Source organism: Marmota marmota, unplaced genomic scaffold, assembly GCF_001458135.2.
Source record: "Marmota marmota marmota unplaced genomic scaffold, marMar, whole genome shotgun sequence".
Classification (NCBI taxonomy): Eukaryota; Metazoa; Chordata; class Mammalia; order Rodentia; family Sciuridae; genus Marmota; species Marmota marmota.
In genome coordinates, this window is record NW_025999990.1 from 47,053,964 (window position 1) to 47,074,910 (window position 20,947).

General features: G+C 36.4%; 1 protein-coding gene across 6 annotated transcripts in view; it reads right to left on the bottom strand.

The window, feature by feature from the left end:
• The window catches only part of Dlgap1 (DLG associated protein 1), a 784,970-nt gene that overhangs the window by 539,838 nt on the left and 224,185 nt on the right, over positions 1–20,947 (bottom strand). The window lies entirely within an intron of this gene.

The window sequence follows — 20,947 nt, forward strand, 5'->3', positions numbered from 1 at the left end:
GCAGAATACACTGCTTTAAGTCTTAGGATGTATTTAATAAATTGAAAAGCCCCTCTAACTCTACTCTCTTTAGTTGTGGTCTTAAATACTACACTGAATGTATACGAAGAGTTGAACACACCCAGATGTTCACACTAGATGACATTAACCTGAATAGGGGCTATGTTTATAGCTTGTCTCCATTGTCAGCCACCACTTCGTGTGCTCCATAACATTCCTTCTTTGGTTACATGTTGTTCAAGGAAAATGACTGTTTTCTTCAGCACATATTCAAGCACTGGCTTTGAAAAATGCATAAAGTTCTATTTTTTTTTAAAATTTTTAGGTAGTAGGCACCCAAACTTTGAATTGAGTTGATATCAGATTTTATGAATAAATACCCTTTCAATAGACATTTATCCTGAGTTATTATTTTGTGTTTGGGGAGCAGCAGTTGATAGGTTGTGACTTTTTCCCCCCAAGGTGCTTTTAAATGGGGGAGCCAGATGTCAGCATGTGATGTGAACAACTTCAAATATCCCAGTCACTTGGTACAAGTTGGTTTTTTCTTGCACCATATGACCTGTGAGGTTGGCCCTGGAGTTTCAGCCACCATGGTCACTGGGGGATGCAGACGGGCAGGTTTTATGTGAATGTGCTTCTCCAAGTTCACCACAGCTGTGAGAAGAGACTTGGGTTTACACATAGGCCCTTATTCTTCCCAGAAGTGACAAGACACTTCTGCTCATATTCTCTAAGCCTAAGCAAGTCCTGTGGTCACACCTAACTTTAAAGGGGACAGGAGGTATAGTTCTACCATATGTTCAGAGAGAGATGGAAAGAGCTGGCAATATTTGGTGAATAGCACTGATGTGACTACAGAATGATGAGATGTGTCACCCAAGTGTCCCTAATGCCATCAGACATGCCTGTTAAATGGGACATCATAAAAATGCCAGAATTAATTAAATTGTCATAAATAAGAAAGGTGAGATGTGCAGTCAGACGAATCATCTTTATCCACTGTTGCCAAGGTTGGCTCTTTCAAGGTTGACACAAGACTGATGACTTTCACAGAAGATCATGCATTAAAAAGGGTGTGTAACTGCAAGGAAGAGGAAAACAGAGGGTTGCTTGCCTTGATATTAAAAGACATACCTATTCCTGTGATACGTTAACTCAAGTGTGCCAGAAAGCAGATGACAAAGATGAGATTAGATATGCAAGATATTTATGGGGGAAGCACTAGAAGAAGGTAGGAGGTGACTCAGACCCCAGTGCAGGTGTCACACCTGTGGGAAGAGACCTGAAAGGAAAGAGGGGCTTCAGACTGCATGGCTGGGCAGGCTGGTGGGAGTCCATGAACCACAGTCGCCTGCAGGGAGGACTCAGTTTGGTGGATGAGTCTGTCTTTATACTTCTGATGTACTTTGTCACTGGCTAAAAGTCCCACATTGGAACCATGAAACTTGACACCAATATGGTGGCAGATCCAGAGCAGTTAGCAGATGACCCTCAGACAGTTATGCTCCCTGCAGCAAGAGACCTGAGTGGCACATTTTTTTTTTAATGGCTGCCACACAAGGTTTTTAGAATTTTCAATTCCAATATTAGCACTGGTTTTACTTGGATAGTCCAGTTTCAAAGTAAGCTAACAACTGCTGCACTAATCAACAAACAACTTCGGAAGGTAAAGAATGTTAACTCATCATTGCCAACAAAATACCATCATCTGGGACTGAAGCCTTGTGGAGTCTGGAGAATTTGAGAGAGGTCTAGATCCACAGGTGCCACCTAAGAATTGAGAAATACACTAAAAAATGCCTGGGGGGGGGTCTGGTCTGGTTTCAAATGTCCAGATCAAGCCCAGGAAAAGACCTTCAAAGAATCTACAGTCCTCTTTTGTTATCGAGGGATTTTCAAGGCTAATCAAAGCCCAATGTACTTTAGCATTTTCCTAATCCACCTGTACTTCCAGGCGATAACTGGACTAAGTGTGGGACAGATTGGTAGCAGGCTGGAGAGGCTGACAAGGAGATTTCTGTCACTCTCCTTTGTATTTATTAGATACCATATTTATTTATTTATTCTTGGAAATATTAGGGACTCAGAGTATATGCTACATATAATTGTGGTGTCTAAATAGAAGTTTCTAGATAATAGACACAAGAATAAAATTTCTTTAGTGGGAGGAAACCTGCTGGCTACTCCCTAAACAGAGGAAGGTCATGGAATTAGATAACATTTACTCTCTGGCTGGTATTCAATATTGGAGTTTGTTACAAATTTGTGGAGGGCTGTGCTTTGTCTTTGTGGTCCAGTAGTAATAACTTTATATCCTGAGCCCAAAGAATGGGAAGACCATCTGTATAGAAACTTGGCTAAGGCAATGTTGCATGGCAGGAACGTGTGTTATCTGAATATATAAATATATGCAAAAGAGAGAAAGCTTAAAAAATATCCATTTTCAAATCCAGTCTTTCCTTCTGTTAGTTTTGCTCACCTGGAATATCCACATGGATCTAAAACTTGCCCAGCCTTTTCAGGTCTAGCATTAGTATTCCAAAGCTTTATTGCCCTTGATCTGATATTCTATAGAAATCTTCTATATTCCATAATATAGTACTTAGGCTCTGCCTTGGTTTTTTTCACTAAGTGATTCTCATTTGAATTAAAAGGACAATATCACATGTATTTTAAATTCTCTAACCAGCTCTTATCATAAAACCATATACATATAATATGTATATATAATACATAACATATATTATTTATTATACTGTATGTACATGTGTGTATATCTATATATTTATACATATAGATATACAGATAAATGTCTTCCACACATGTGCACACACACGTCCTTCCCAAGTAAACATATTTCTCTTTCATGCTTTTTTTTCTTTTTACATTTATTAATGGCTTACCTTATACATATATACACTAACATCCTCTTTTATTTTTATGTAAGATTGCCTTAATCAGTAGGTGCTTGATAAATACTGAATGAGTGAATGATACAGTTTGTGCTTTGACATAAACTTTAAATTGTATGTGTGATATACAAAATAGGTTAATCTTACACATTTTTATGTATGTCTACATCTTGAAATCATAACTTTAACCTTCTGATTTCAAGATTTAAAACATTAATACTATCATGGATTGATTTAGATGTCTATTTGCATATATTGATAAGCATAATGCTCAATTATATATATGATAAAATATTCTTTACAGTGTACAACATCGTATAAGAATGTTTTTATATTTTCCGTGACTGTGTAATACCTAATAAGAGAAAGGAAGAGGAATTATTACTTATGGAATCGGGGCCTGAGGGAAGGAGGCCAGGTTGGCTGGTCCTTGCTCTATACTGCCATCTGCTGTGCATCAGTAAAACAACAGTGAGCAGGTCAAATATCTGAAAGCTGAGTTGGGATGACGCTTATAAAATATCCTATCCTGCTTCTGTTTGTACAGAAGAGAAAAAAAAGACAAGAACAATTAAGTGACTTGCAAGCTGGATGTATGTATTGTTGCTAGAAGAGCTGAGTGTGAAAACAGTGCCTGTAGCGGTGTGTGTCCCAGAGTCAGGCTTGGTTTAGCATTTTGGCTGTATGGTCTGTGAGTTGGTGTTTTTTGAGAGTTGATTATGTTTGCATTACATAATTGCTGTAAGAAGATCTCTGTGTTATCTGGCACTCAGCACACAAGACTATGATGAAGGTATAGTAAACACATCCTCATAGAAAGTAAGTTCTTTCATAACAAAGGTATTTTATCATGAAATTCTCAGTATCATGAAGTATCCAAAGCACTTGGTCTTTAATAAGTACTTAATAAGTACATCTTAAATACCTGAAAGATCATAAATAATCAATGTTCCTCACATATCATTAAAACTTACACTAAAAATCATGTATTGGGGATTAATATTTCTGTTTTATAAAGTGCAAAGAATATTGACCAATTTCTCTCTTTGTGTTTCATAATGTGTCCTGATTTACCAATATGCCAGTGTGTTTCATTCAAGTCATAACTTATAGTTCTTGTATGTTCTTGTACACTACTTTTGATTCAAACTAAGTTTATAGACAAAAGCTTAATTCCATGTTTTCTAAATATCAGACTTTTTCCAATACCTCCACAGAAATCATATGCTTAACACAACTCAATCTCTGAAAAGAGAATATCAGTCTTAGAAAATTCAGATACAAAGAAGTTATAGGAAAGTTATTTACAAAATAAACATTTTTGAATAAAAATGTTTTCAGAATATGATGGATATGAAATTGTTCCTTTCTGAGATCTGAGCCAGAGTAACAGTAGTGAGAAAAACCATCTCTCTTACTGACAACCAGTGACAATCTATGTCTTAAATGATAGATTTCTATTTTGTCTTTTTTTTTTCACATTTTCAATTGGCATATTATAGTTGTTCATTCGTAATGGTGGGATTTGTTGTTACGTATTTGTACATGCATGCAATATAAAAATATAATTAGATTTGTTTTAAAATATAAATGATAACAAAAATGCAAATGACAGGGAATGAATGCTAAGAGAATGACTATAAACATCATAATATGTCATTCTTTAATGCTATTTCATTAGAAGTAATGTTATTTTATAAAACATTCTTTGAGCTCTTTAAAGAGTCTAAAATTAAATATGATTGAGTTTGTAAGAGCAGAATAAGCAGAAAAGTGCTGCTAAAATGAAAGTTAACAGCTAGAAAATAATTTTTAAATTGTTAGGGTTTACAAATTTAGAATTTATGACTCTTAAATCGGTGCATCAGGAACAGACTGGAAGTTGGATACGATGATAACTCTTCACATTTGTGTACCACCTCCTTTGCTCCAAACCCTGGGAAATGATACAGACAATATTTTATGAAACCTCTCACAAAAATCACCAGAAAAGTTTACTATCACCAGAAACATAAAAGTTCATTTAAGAGATTTGTGGGGGACATAAAGCAAGAGCAACCAGATGAAAAAGGAACAAGACTGGAGAAATCAGGTCCCCAAAGCAGATGGCTACAGAGATGAGAATAATGCTGGGTTTGCTGAGCTGAGGTACCAGAGGCAGAATCACAGAGGACCCCTGCAGTGTGGTTGGCCAGGGGATTACTTACACTGTACTGAGGGACTCCACATACACTTGTTTTCCCTCAGGATCTGTAAGTGAATGTAGGTGCTGGGAAGGAAGGAGCAAACTGTGCCCCGGTTCTCTGGTGCTTCCAGAAAATAAGGTCCCTGCACATCTGGCTAGTAGCAAGTTGGAGTCTGCTCCCTGAAGCAAGAGCTCAAAAACTCACATCCTTAGGAATGGGAACAGAGATTTGCAAACACAAACCTGGGTTGACAGCCAAGCATAATCAAATGGCAGCTACAGATCAATACCATCAAAAAGAAAGACAAAAATGAACAATTAGGAGAATGCCCTGGGAGACCTGTGTAACAGAGCAGATCAAAACCTTCATTAATTGAATATAACTAACATTCAGTATTACAGGTGCTAAAGAACACCTGGATTAGACAATAAAAACAGATGTTGTAAATTTTTTTATCATAAATATTTTAAGAACCAAAAGGTTGGTTGAATAGTACCATAGACATGGTGAAGTGGTATATCATGAGCCGGAAAATGAAAGGGGAGGGAATCTCCCAGAATATAAAATTAATAAGCAGAGATAGAAAGTGTAAGAAAAAAAGGAAAGAGATTTGGAAATAATTCTGAAAGTTCCAACATCTAATTAGCTTAAGAGTCCAAAGTCTTCAGATAGAAAGATCCCACAAGAAGGACTAATGAGACTCAAATCATATGTTGAAATTTCAGATAAGTGAATTCTTCAGGGCTTCAAGGAAGAAGACTAGTGATCTGCAAAAGAAGAGAATCAATTTGACAGTTTTACTTTAAGAGCCTTGAATATAATGGATATCTCCAAAATTCAGATAGAAACCTTTTGAAACTATAATTTTATGTCTAATTGATTTAGCCTTTTTTTCTTGAAAGAGGCGTGGATTTTACTCTGTCAAAATAAGACATGTATCTAAGCAAAAGGAATTGGAAAATGAGAAACAGTAGCGATTAAACCTGTTACACACACACACACACAAATGATGATTGATGTACAATGTGAAAAATAAGTAACAATGAAATGAGATCTCAGTGAGGGATCAAACAGGACTGGTGAGTTAGGATGACTGAAGGGAGAAAATAAAAGCATGTTAAATGTCCTTAATTAGGGAATGATCTACCCATCTATGTATCTCCCCCAAATCAACACACCCATCAGTGCACTAAAGATTTAAGTATAACTTCTACAGAGATAGAAATAAGATTCTTGGACATCATTTAAAAAGAAAAAGAAAATTGGTGGATAAAATAAAATAAAAAAAGAATTTTTAATAAAATTATGATTTCAAACATGTGAGTCACCATAACTATTCAAATGGATGAAATCAGCTTAAAAGATAGAGACTCTTACATAATCTGAGACAGCAAAAGAAAACTCAAAACCACAAAATTTCTACTTACAACTGGCACATCTAAAACTAAGTGACACAGAAAGTGGATAATAAGTGGATTTAAAAATACACATCAGGCTAATAATGAGAAGAAGTGAGGAAGTATTAATCTGAAATAAAACAGAATTCATGGAACAAAAGGGGGTGTTTTCATAGACATAAAAAGGCTTAATCTACAAACACATGGTAGATATAAACATCGGGAACAGAGCTTTTCAAATATATGATACAAACAACTTGGTAAAAAGCAGTTAAAATATCATGTTGAAAGATACTCGTGTTTCAGAAATCTCTCAAGTGATTAAATTTTTAAAAGGTGAGAGAATCATCATTTTTGGTCCCATGTCAAAAAATTGGTGTTATTCTAAGGCCACCCCTACCTCAGTCCTGGGAATCGAACCCAGAATGCTCTGCCACTGATTGACATCCCTAGATTTTTTAACATCTTATTTTGAGATATGGTTTGCATTTGAGGTATCCCCCAAAGCTTCTGTGTCAACGCAAGAGGTAAATTGATTAGATTATGAGAGCTGTAACCTAATCAGTGGAATAAAACCTTTGATGAATTAATTTGAAAGGACTGAGTGGTAACAAGACATATGGGGTGTAGCTGGAGGAGGTTAGTCACTGAGGGCTACTGGACCCCTGAACAGAGCTGCTTTCCTCTGCCTCCCATCTCAGGGTCCAGAACATTGGAGTCAGCCCCCATTGACAGTGGACTGAACCTCTGAAACTAGGAGCCCAGTAATCAACTTTTCCTCTCCTAAGTTGTTCTTTCCGGTATTTTGGTAACAGCAATGAAAAGCTAACACAGAAGGTCTTGTTGAGTGTCCCATACCAACCTTCAATTTACGAACCTCTTGCCTCAACCCCTGAAACAGCTCTGGGATGATAGGCATGTACCACTGCACCCAGGTCTAAGGCTGTAATCTTATTCTCATCTGTATTCAACTAAAAATAGCTTTGGGGGACTTCCAATAATTTTTGAGGAATGGGTATTTTTTTTTCCCTAAGTTAGAGATAACCCAAGCTAATTAGGGAGATTGTCTCTTCTGGATATTTAAAAATTAAGCTATTGTACATAATTCTACAACTGTGAACATAAATATTTGACTTATTTCCTTAAGATTGACTTTTTGAAATGGAAAAACAAAAATTTAAAGCCTAAAACTAAATATAAAAATGTAGATATGCGTGTGTATGTGTATTCAAATACCGAAGATACTTATTGGAAAAGCAAAATTACCCATTTGAAGGTTTCCTTGGGGCAATTAATATCAACATTACAGCATTCCCATAAGGAGGCAATAATATGCACATTAAAATGATAAAATTATAAAACTTATAATTATTTAAATTTCTTCTGGTTGATTGCCAATTTACTATCTAAAATCCTTTACAATTTCATCATTGTAAGCACAGTGAAGGAAGTTGTAGTCTATCTAGTCCAGAGTCAACTCCCACAGCTCCCAAGTAACACACAATACCTTAGTGTTATCTCAGGAAAATGATGTGGTCATTGCCACATTCCAAGGTAGCATTATCTATAATAAGAGTACCACCTCTCTAGTGTGTATTCTTTCACAATGTGTAACAATGACAATATTTTGAAATCTCATACTGCACAAAAAAAGTTTGTCTCGACATTGTAATAAGCTCCCAAGGAGCAGTCAGGTTATTTGAGTTGTTTCTAAGGACAGGAGGAAGAGACAATGAGAGCCTCCTATTTTACTTGCAGCCTGTCATTATGATTTTCAAACTGTTCAAATACCCATTCATTGTTACAGAGAGAATTTCAACTTCGTTTATTCTAAAATTCCCATTCTTCTTCCTATAGCAGCCTCTACAGCTGTACTGCAAAGAAGTTTCGGATTGACTTAAGGTAAGTATTTCTTTATACAGAACAAAGAGAATGTGCTCACATATGTGTGTCCAAATTTTAATTATCTCTGGTTCCTACAGCTTCCTTGTAGAGGCTGAGAGCATATGCTGTGCCTGTGTGTGGTCCAATACCAGCACAACTGAGAGGGAATACTAAGTAGTTAATTCTTCAGTTGTGTGGACGCTGAGCATCATGTAGCAAAGATTTCAAGTCAATGTTATCCTGCAGTCTCTCTCTCAAGAATTCTTTGAAGGAGCCCAGATATTTGTAGCACAAACACGATGCCCATACTGCATTTTTAGTTGAAATCTGATTCCAACTGGCAATGCTCAACCACCTTTAATTTCAGAGAAATTTTTTTTTTTTGGTAGTTTGTCTTCTCTTACATGTGATCAGTCCTAAAAGGCCAATGTATTAATCGTATAAGACATAATCCATCGACATTATCAATATCATCATCATCATCATCATTGCTATCTTTTTCATTTATCACTTTGATCTTTGCAATCACTTTTTTTATTATGTCATAGGTAAGTATTAACTCACTTAATTCAACAACCTCTATCCACACCTCTATGGGACAGATGAAGAGGAGAGGGTAAAGGAATTTAAGGAAGCTGTATGTGGCTACTGGCGTCAGAATTTGGGCCCTGGACCAAACCTACTTGTATTCAAAGTCTGGATCACCATTACTAACTTGCAACGGTGGGCAAACTGTTTTAACTTTCCCGAACTGTTGTTTCCTCATCTGAAAAAGTGGCACATTAATGATGGACACATACCAAAGAGATTGAGATGGGATGAGGAAGAGGAGAAGCACAACTTGTACAAAGGGAGAAGATGAGAAAAAAATTTGCAGCATAAGCCTGTCTTGCTAGGCTTCAATGGTCATATCTGTGGTTGTCATCTACAGATGTCTTAACATCCAGGCTCTTTTTTATCCACAAATTTTTAAAAAATTAAGAGCAGGATTTAGTAAATGTCTGTTTCTGGTGCATATTTCTCCAGCACAGAGATGACTTCATTTGCAGGCTCCAACTTAACACTTTCAAGTCAGGAAAGCTACCTTTAGGTGATGCTCTCTGATGGAGGAAAAAAAAAAAAAAGATGGAACATATCTAAAAGTCCTGACCAAAGTATTTTCATGCATAAATTAATGTGATCATATTTTAGAAACCAAATAAATAAGTTAAGATTCTTGGCATACAATGAGATAAATAGAAATTCTAATAATTTCCTAGAAAGGATTATTTTCCACATCAGCTGCTCAAGAAGAGAGAGAGAAAAAAATATCTATGTTAACACTGGGAGAAAAGGACCTTCAAAAATGAATAATCACTCTGTTTTGGGCTCCTTAAACAAATACATCAGATTATTCCAAGCAAAGATTTTCTTAGTCCACAATTTAAATAACACAAACAACCAATTCAATTGGACTTTTTCGGAGATAAAATTAAAGTAAAAAACGAATGAAACAGGGTCAAGATCTTCAACAGAAAGTACAACCTCAAGGTGAAGGTATTGAAGAATATTTTTTAAGCTGATTCATAAGTTGATAATATTATTTGTAGGAAGAAAGAGAGTGAAATTCCTCTTTTCCTTATAACTAATGCTTTACAAAGATTTAAGTATTTATATATAAAGATATGTATGCAGCAGGTGAGAAAAATTCATGTAAAATAAAGACCTTTGAGCTAGGAAACAATACATCAGGATTTGAGACCTAGTTCTAATAACAGCTTCAACTAGGGTAAACAGGTTCACCTCATCTTGCATTGGCAAATATTTTTTGTTTAGATTATTGGATGGATATATTATCTATAAGGTTCTTCCTGCCTCTCACCTGTCACTTAGACACATAGTCTCAATTATCTAGTATCTTAGGACTCAAAGTTGTACAGCAAGCTTTGGTCACTTGAATTTTCATAAAAGTGGCTGTGTGCTCTAGAAAGGAAGAATCTGCTATCTTACAATTAAATCTATTTTTAAACTCAGAATTGTCAATATTCTATAATTTCAGCATGACCTTCAGAAACTTTTTAGTGTTAGTTTCAATTCTGGAAATCAATTGATAAAAGGTGTGTGTGTGTGTGTTTTTTTTTCTTAGAAGTGAATATATGATTTAAACATGGTTCAGTTGCTTCTATTAGTTTTCTAAATCTCAATGTCTTCTTTACCAGGGGTTGAGGAGATTTAAAAAACATTCTACTGAAAATGTCAAATCACAGCAAATATGTGATCACCAAGCTCTACCTGTATCATTAACTCCTACTGAATAAATGCAACATGTAGTTTTCTGAAAACCCTAGATAAGGACTAGTCATGTTCTCAAAATTGTAAAGGCAAGTTTTCAGTGTGGGAGAAAGTATATTTCATAGTGGCAAAAAGTTGGCCTTCAGAAAATGCTTACTGAATGAATGGGAGAATTACCATTCCTAACATACATAGGACAAATCAGAAGAATAAAACTTCCGGTTTCTCCTAAGAAAGCTTGGTTTTTCTGGTTCAGAATGTTTTCCTGTTTTTTTTTTTTCCCATTAATCTAACCTTTTGAAGGTCAAATCTTTAGTCTCATTAGTTTTCTTGACAGAAAAGTGACTTAAACCTTTTCCACTTCAGAATCACCAAAATTTACCAAGGGGAATTTTCCTCTTGTTGACTTTGTGGGGGCAGCCACTTGACATTAAACAGCTTTCTCAGCATCATTACACTTAAAAAAAAAAAACTATCAGTGACAATCATTTCTCCAGATACGATTTCTTTTTCCAAAACCATATGGTGCTGGTGAGTAAGAGCAAGAAATCTTCAAACATTTTAATGATTGCTACTTCCAGTCTTCTGAGCTATGAGCGGATCAGCCTTCCTTCACTGTATAAAAAGAAATCACTTCTTAAAACAAATAAAAATACTTTTTCTTCTTTTTACTCTTAGCAAACACAGCACTTTAAAAAAATGCTCAACCAACTGGAATCCCTAATAATGAGGCAAGATTTTAGCAACTTTAACCCATTTGAAGGCATCTGTTTTTCCTCCTGGCTACATTTACATGGGAAAAATGAGGCGGAGCCCCCAACTGGAGTAATTATTTAAGTTCCTGAAATATGTACAGTAAAGAATGAGTGACAAGGACCTCATTGAGCACACCCATGGAGACAGCTTGTTTTTTCTGGCATGATTAGCATAAAAAACAACCACCAGCATAGAATGCTGTATAATTATCTAGAATGTAAATATTAGTGATAATACCATTATGTGAGACAACAATGGATTCAACTTGATATTTCTTTCTGACAAGAAGTCAAACACTGTTTCCCATTGTAGAGTTATTCTTTGTTTAGTTGCATTAATTTAAATGCAACATGAGTTTGTAATGCTTTACAAGACATGTGTTGATTATTTAAGGAATACTCTAAGGCTGTTTTTTTTTTTAATTGGAATCTTTTGTTCTAAATCTAATAATGGAGCTCATTGTTAGCCCTGAATCCTCTATAGCCCTTGGGTTCCTTCCATAGCCAACTCTCTATTTCATTCTCTTTCTTTCTCAATCTGTATCTCTGCCTGTTGAGTTCCCAAGACTCTTGGTTTTCTGGTGATTCTCTGTTCTCCTGCTAACCTTACCCTCTCATTCCTTTCTATCCTTCAGAATTTTCTCAAAAATAAGTGAACAACTCATTTTGTTGACACCCAATGATTTGTAAGTACAGAAGAAAGAGCTGGAACTTTAAATTATTTTTCTTTTTGGTTCTCAGCTCAGGGTAGCTTCCGTAAAAAATGCCTATTTTTCTTGACTCCTCAGAAATGTACCATATACTTTTTTTTTTTAATTATACATAAGGGAAAGAGCTCACGGTAGTTTGGTAGAACTGACAATTAACAAAGATACAATAAAGCTTTCATTTACCAAGGCATTCAAAATTGAATCCGTACTTTGTAAGTGCTCAAACTGTACTTTTATGCATGGAATTGGTAAAAAATGAGGAATTCATAAAACAAAGTAGGAAAAAATCAGAAGAGAAAACCATAATAACAAAGAGCTTAGTTTGGGAAAATAAAGAGAATGCATGCTATACTTGGAGACAGCATTGCTAAAGCTTGGTACCTTGATATTTATGTGATGACATTTATGTCATTTATATGAAACTGTCCTCCCAAACTCCACAAAGGCAGGCACTGGTTCTGTTCAGAGCAAGTATATGGAAAATACTAGTAGAATTAACTTAGAAATGGATTATCTTCACTCTGTGCTACTCATGGTTTGAGAATGAGATTTTGTCCTTTTAGTACTGCATCATCAAAATGCATAATTAATGTAAATATATCAAGGAAAGGGATTAAGTAAAATGTTAAGTTCCCAATGATCTGGGTCCGGGTGTGACACAGCCTTTTAACAAAGTTACTCAACTCTAGGTTAAGAGCCGTGTTTGAAACCAATGTTTTCTTGATATGTAAATTCTCAAATCTTGCAAATGATAGTAGAGAAATTAAGCAATTTACAAGTATACAGGTCCCCAGGCCTTCTGTAACGCTAAACTAGCTATAAGATAATCTTTGGAAGTCATTTAGGCTTCTGTACAGAGAGTCCTTGGGACTTGAGATTTCTGAGCCGATTTTACCTAAGGGGAATTTAAACAGGTGGAATGTTGCAAAGTGGCCTAGACACAGAGGGCAATTCCACAACATATTCTGGCTGTTGTGGAATATGTCACGGGGTTCTCATGGCTACGAGCTTTTTCAAATAAATTTGATCCTTTTCCAGGTGAGTAAATTATTAGAGCTTGAGAGTTGACAGAGTTACAAAGGGATCTAATCTTTGTTATCTCTAATATATCCTTCTAGAAAGGGTATTCTGTATAACATAGAATTAAGACAAAAATACTCAGAAAATAAAGCACCTGCCATTAATAACTGAGGCAGCACAACCAGTGTCAGGGGACCTGATCTTGTGCGTGACACTCTATGTGTCACTCCTTCTGACTTCTAGAAATTATACACATTTATCTTTAAACAGAATTCAGCGAGGCAAGTGGCCCAAAAAACACACTCTGAAATTCAAGGGAGGAACCCATGAGGTGGTATTTTCAGTAGCTCCCTATGGTGCCTGAAAAATGGTGGTTGACAACCCCCAGGGCAAGTGAGAAAGTGAATGTGAAGTCAAGCGCTAGAGACTTCACACATCAGGTCAGATTAATCCTCAGAGTCTCCTTTTCTTCAGATTTAAGAAAAAATAGTCCACAAAGAAGTTCTATAAACACACAATTAGTGCCAGTTCCACATTTTTACAAAGCACTGATGGTCTGTCTGATTGACTTGAAGGGATGTTACAATCTGGAAACTTGGTATTTGCTGTTTGTTGGGTGGAAGAACGGGGGATTCAAGGGAGGAAGGTGGGAGATATGGATGGGTACATACATGGATTTATTTTCCTTAAAACCTGAAGGTCAGGTTGCAGCTTTACTGCCCTGGGATAATGAGATACAGAACATAGATTCATTCTCCATGTGGATGAGGCCGTGGGTCTCAAATTTATGGCCACAGATTATATGCCTTAAATGTTGATTAGTATGCAAATAAGTATTCTTGTTCTTAGATAAACAAGTGTGCTTTATGGAGCTTTAAAGATCAACACCTTCTAGCCCACACTTGTGGATGATCAGAACACTGACTTTCCACAAAAATTCAAAGCAAACCAAGTATAAATGGGGCAGATTTGAGCTCTTGTCCTCACCGGGCATATGCCTACCATCTGGCATCCATTGGTTTGGGAAGAATGAGAAAAATCCGTGGGAAGGTGTCTATGTATGAGGAATTGTTCCCATTGTGTATCAGCTATGTGGTCACTTTCAGGTTTCATTTTCTTTAGATTGAGGTTGGGTCTTGAGTTGGATGGTGGCAGGCAATGTCCTGCTCACAGTGGAATCCTAGGGGCAGAAACAGAACTGCCTTGAGGAGGAAACAGAAGAAATAGAAAGTTGTGCTTTTGTTCCTGACACATTTGCAAACTTGTTAATCACTCAGCTTTCATCTGCGCTCACATGAATAACACGTTATATGGGTGTGGTTGTCCAGCTTTGTGGATAGGAGCCACCAGCTTCTTAACAATCAGATTTCTGGGCTGGGGTTGTGGCTCAGTGGTAGTGCATGTGTGAGGCACTGGATTCGATTCTCAGCATCACATATAAATAAATAACATAAAGGTCTATCAACATCTCTCTCTATATATAAATAAAAAACCCAAACAACCAGATTTCTGGGTGGTTTCATGTTTGCGTCTCTAATTCAGTGAACCTAGAAGTGGAGCCAGGAATCTGCAATTTAAACCCTCTCCCTCAAGTGATTCTTACACACTATTGAGGAACAATGGCTCCAATCAGCCATTACCCAGCAGATGTGTCTCTCATAATAAATTTCTTCCATGGTTTAACTCAGAATATTAAAATCTACTTTCATCAAATTCTTCTTCATTAAGTAGGTTCAGAAACAAGACAAAAATAAAGTTGGTATCGTAAACTACCTAGGAACCATTTATTTCCCCTGTGCTGGGTAATCTCCAACTTTAGAGAAAATTTCAAATTCAATTTTGTTCCATTAAAAATGCTTCATGGCATCTTGTGAAAGAGCTATGTTCCTTATTTACCAGGAATGTGAAGTGAGGGAACAATAGATTCTGAGTTTCTCTTTATACCTAAAAATACACACATTGTAGTACTTTCCTCTATAAAAATTTGTTTTTGGGGAATCAGGATTTAATTTTAAATCCTATTTCACTGTGCCACACTGTGGCTCTTAATGAAATCTTATTAATGGTAACTGGAATTGTTTAGAGTAAAAAAAATGCAGGACTGGAGATGTAACTCAGAGGTAGAGGATTTGCCTCACATGCACAAGGTCTTGGGTTCAATCCCCAGCACTGTGAAAAAATAAATAAAACATAAATAAAGGAAAATGTAAAGTAAGGAATTAAGTGGGATTTTCAAGATGGCTGCTTTCTTGTTTTCCATCTTTGGGTACAATGGAGGAAATGCATGTTTAGGGAAGGGGAAAGAGACTATAATATATTGAGCACTGTGTTGCAGGCATATCTTTTGCATTTATTACTTAACCAGTTCATGAAAGACTCATATAACTTGTGTCCATATTTGTAGATGAGGTAACTGAGGCTCTGACAGAATGAATAAGTTGGGAAAGTCAGGCAGCTGGTGTCAGAACAAGATTGCAACTGAGGTCTGCCTTGCTCTAAAGCACATGGTCTCTTCCAGGAATGGGAGACCTGTGCAGTCTCTCAGAGCCCTGTGCTTGATTCACCTCTGCTGTAGCCACCTTAAAATTCTTAATAATTTTTGAGCAACAGGGTGTAGGTTTTCATTTTGCATAACACCTTGCCAATTTTACGGTTGACTTTATTGACATGGGATGCTTCAGGTTAGGATCCCCCAAACATTTGGAGCTTGAAGTCAGAAATTCTCAAGAATTTCTAGTCATTGTGAGATAAACGGACATGGAATTCCTAACGTCAGTGGGGGTAAAATATAAAACTGCTCAGGGAAGGAATGCTTGAAATATTTCCATGTAAATGTTTATAAGAATGTATGTACTAATAAGGGTTTGATCTCATAAATTTTTGCTTATGTTTCTGAGTGACTTTGTTCTAATTTTGCTTTGTTTCATAACATTTTGTTGTAATTTCTGGTTAAATTATGGACACAGCAGCTCTACTAGATGCTCTTCTTTCACTTGCTATTAAAAGTATATGTCCAGGCTAAGATTGTAGCTCAGTGGTAGAGCGCTTGTTTAGCATGCATAAGGCCTTAGGTTTGATCCTCAGTGCCACATTTATAAATAAATAAATAAATAAATAAAGTTATTTAACAAATTATATGTCCCTTTCTTGATCATAAAAGTAATAAATGTAGAACACCCCTGGTTTTAATCCCCATTACTGGAATGAAAAAAAAAGTAATAAATATTCCCTTGTGTGGAAGACCAACCTTACACGTGACTGGGTTACACTCCCCGGCTGGGTACTGAGGCGCTCAGTCACAGAAATGTGGCAGAGCTTTCTCCACCCTTCTTGGGTCCAAGGGTCGGTGTCTCATGCATGGGTGTGTCTTGCTACAGCCCCATGGGTGAAGCTATGCTCACCTGTTCCTTTGTAATATAACCCCTTGCCCTATTTAGGATATAATCTTCCATAGAAGTGCCTTGGATGTGTCCCCTTCTCTTACTGTGCCCTTGGGTGTGGCCTACCCAGGTGTCAGTCAACCTGCTGACAGTGGACATCATGAAGATAGACTCAGCCCCCTAAAACCTGACCCCTTGCCTCATTTGAATAGCTTCTCCTCAATAAAAGGGGTCAGCGCGTGCTCTCGCTCTCTCTTCCTGAGGACCCTTAAGGTCAGAGGAGCCGTCACAGCGACCCCCCCCCCAAAAAAAAGGTATTTGTGTCTCTTGTGTGGTTATTTTGCACAGCCCAGTTAGCCCAGTTTAACTGGAGTGACCCCTGAGCCTTTTAGTCGCGAGAACAGAAACACGGCACCCTTGTGAAGTATAAAATAAAGTTTACACATAATTAACCCATTGGAGAAAATATTTTGATATACATTATTTACAATATTTTTTCTTTATATATTTACATATGTATAGGTATATATTTATATGCATTTTGTGTATTTTTATTTCTGCTGATATCTATTCATCCATCCATGCATCTGTCCATCTTGTATCAGCATTCATGACTTGAATTTGAACCCTGTGGACTTCTTTTTTACCCCCGTGCCCCAGATTTTTTTCCTTCCTTTGATTCTGGGAAATAAATCCAGGACCTTGGGCATGTTAGGCAAGCATTCTACCACTATGCTACAGCCCTGGCCTCTAAATTTATTTTATTTTAAGGATTTATTTAATGGAAAATAGACTATTATAATTTGTTTAATGACTTTCCATTATTCAAAATTTAAATTTATTCTTGGAGTGACTCAGAACACATCACCCGAAAATATGGCACTTTGGCATAACGAGTTCTTTATACTGAAGGAAACTGAGAAAACAGCAGAAGGAGGAAGGTCTCTTTGACCTTTTCCCACTTTTCTTCCCTCATATGGGATCATATGACCTTCCTGTGAAAGATTTCCACCCTATTCCCAGAGGATAGGAACATTCTTATCTTTGAAGGTTACGGAGCATAATTTGAAGAAACAGTCCTTGATAAGCACCTGTCCATCACTGACTGATGATTATTAGGTCATGTCCTCCTTTTCCGATCATTCTCCACAACTATCATCAAACTCAGCATGAAGATACATGAGGTTGCCCATATATGTGGGCCTAATTTCCTTATGATGATTCCCTTGTAATATGAAAATTTATTAAATTAATTCATATGCTTTTCTCCAAGTTAATCTTTTTGAGTTACTTTCACAACCAGCCAGGAACACTAAGGCACTTGAGGAAAATCTTTTTTTCCCCTTTCATCTCCTTTTGAAATCTGCTTTTTCTAATTGACTCTAAAAAGTGAACATGGGTAAGGTGAAGGCCTCAACCTGGTCGAATGGTTAAGTGGGAATGCATCACAGTCTCACAACGGAAGATTACAAGTCTATGAATCAGAAAGGTGTTTGATATTTACAGGACATTCAAATAGATCAGATCATTCTATATTGTTCTATATATTTCATAAGAAAATTACTGAGGCAAACCAGGCAGTCTCGGTAAAACTGAATGGTAGAATTAAACAGGGTCCATGAAAAGGGAGAGGGAAAATACTATTTGCAGAATCTTTCCAAATGTCAGCCTCTTTAAAAATCAAGAAGCTAATTATTTACTGCCCAGACAAGTCACTAAGACAGAAAAAAAAAATGTGGGCGGTCATGAGGTTTGATTATTTCCCCCAAGCAGTGATTATATGCATCAGTATCCGATTCACTTACATGCTAATTAGAGGCTGTATCTTCATTGAAAAATCTGTTTCGTTTGTTTAATTCAGCAAAACCAGCTTAAGTCAGAAGTTTGCTTTGTAAGAAACCATCCCTTTCTTACCATGGCAGAAACTTCTTTGGTGTTTAGGACAAGGCTATTCATTTTTTTTATACCTGGGTCAAGATGTAGAGTTGTCACTCAGTATTTTTAGAAATAGATCAAATGACACATAGATATCATTTGAAAGAATGTTTCCAACGGTCAATATCTGTTTTACAAACTTTACAAGGCTGTGTTTCTTTGATGTAGTTTTTCAAATCCCAGGGTGTCTTGTTGGCAACTCGACCTGCTTGATCTCAGTCTCTGTCCCAAAAGAAAACAAAATGTGTTTTTCACTTTTAACACAAAGTGATTTCCTCACATAACCTCAGAAGGTATTTCTCTGTTCCAGCCAAATAATCTGAAATTACAGTCCTGTATTTTTCTTTGACCTGAACTCTCTCTACCTTCAACTTTGCAGACATCTTTCTATTTTCCTTCTCTTGAATTCCCCATTATCTCTACTTTGCTTAACATTGGAGAGTTCTTTTGAAAGTGATCATTGATTTGCTATCAAGTTGATTTGATTTCATAATTTGGTAACTTCAATGGAACTTAAGCTGGGCAGAAAAGGTCATTTGTGCCAAATAATTCCTTTTTATGTATTTAAAAAGTGGAGACTGTAGGATGCTCAATTCTATCTTGCTGCTGGGGACAATCTGAGTTACTGATACACGTTAGGCCTGGGAACAGTGTGGGAGAAATCTGTGAAGAAGCTGTTGGATCAGGACTTGATAAAAAAGAAGGCTGGGAGGGCATTGTAAAGATCCCTGAATTTGAGATTAGGTTTAGTTTGCCATCTGCTAAATCTGGTTTAGACTGGATCATTCAGTTTCTCTTTTGTCTTTGTCTCTTTATGTAAAGATCAAATAACAAAAAATGAACAAAACTACAAACTGCTCTCTGAGAACTAAATAAAGACAACATTGTTGCTAATTAACTTATTAAGCTAATAACATAATCACTTTATTAATATAAGCATTTAATGCTAAAATTTTCCTACAAGTACTGCTTTCATTGTGTCACACAGTTTTGCTATGTTGTGTTTAATTTTTTTTTCTCTTTTTTTTGTACTGTGGATCCAACCCATGGGCACTTTATCACTGAGCTCAAGGGCACTTTACTACTGAGCTATATCCCCAACTCTCTTAGTTTTTTTGAGACAGGCTGCCACTCAGTTCTCTGGGCCTTGTTAATTTGCTGAGGCTGGACTCGAACTTTCAATCCTCCTGCCTCAGCCTCCCAAGTTGCCGGGATTACAGGCATGTGCCACCTTCCCTAGCTGGTGTTTTCATTTTCATTCCACTCCTAATGATTGTAAAATTTTATTTTGACTTTTCTTTAACCCATGGGTTACTAAGCAGTGTGATGTTTAATTTTAAATATTGGGGATTTTTCTATCTATATGTTTTTTTTAAAAATCTGACTTAATTCCATTGTGATCAGAAAATATACTTGGTATGTTCTCAATTCTATGTAATTTGTTGACATTTATTTAATGACCTACAATATGATCTATCTTGATGAATGTTTCATGTGCATTTAGAAAAATGTATATTCTACTACCATTGAGTTGAAAGTTCTAAAACTATCAGGTCAAGTCAGCTACCGGTATTGCTGGATTCTTCTAAACCGTTACTGACTTTCTGTCTACTTGTTCTATTAATTACTGAGAGAGAAGTGTTGCAGTTTCCAAATATAATTGTGGATTTGTTTATATCAACATTCAATTCTACTAGTCTTTGCCTCATGTATTTTGAAGGTCTGTTGTTAGGTTCATACATACTTAGACTGTAAATTCTTCAATAATTTTGTCATTATGTAATGCTCCTTTGTACCCTTGTTAGTATTCTAGTTCTCAAGTTATCACTGTTATCTTCTTTCCTGCTGCTGAGTTGTCGTAACTGCCCCCAATACTCCCCGTCTTCTCTGTTTATATCCATCACATCCTATCTTAATCCTACCTTCTCCAGGATGTCAATCATAACTGTTCCAACCAATGTGATCTCTTGGCCTGTGAAATGCTCCTGAGTGTGTTAGGAGTTCTTCAGTACTAAGAGCTGCAGAAATTTGCATAGTCTGTGTAGCCACTCTCCATTCTTCCTTCCCTGACTCCAGATTTATCCAGATTTCTCACAGGCAGCGTTTAAACTTAATGGTATATATTCTCTGAAGTTTCAGCAGTGAGCCTTTCATGTGACGGGAACTCAACATATAGTTATTGTTGTTATAACCAATATAGATAAGCCCTAGTTAAGGAGAAGAGTGCATAATATTATTGGTTATACTTTTGATGCACCATACAGCAGAACTAACTTAAAAATGAAAGTTTTAAATGTTTTGACAAAAACATTCAGATAGATATACTTATTCTCAAGATGTTATAAACTGTTGAATGTCAACAAATACAATGGGATGTTTTTCTACAAGGGAGAATGTTATTAGTCCTGTAACTGCTGGGTGTGTTGGAGCCTGTAATCCCAGCAGGTGGCAGGGAAGGGGGCAGAGGCTGAGGCCAGAAGGATCATGAGTTCAA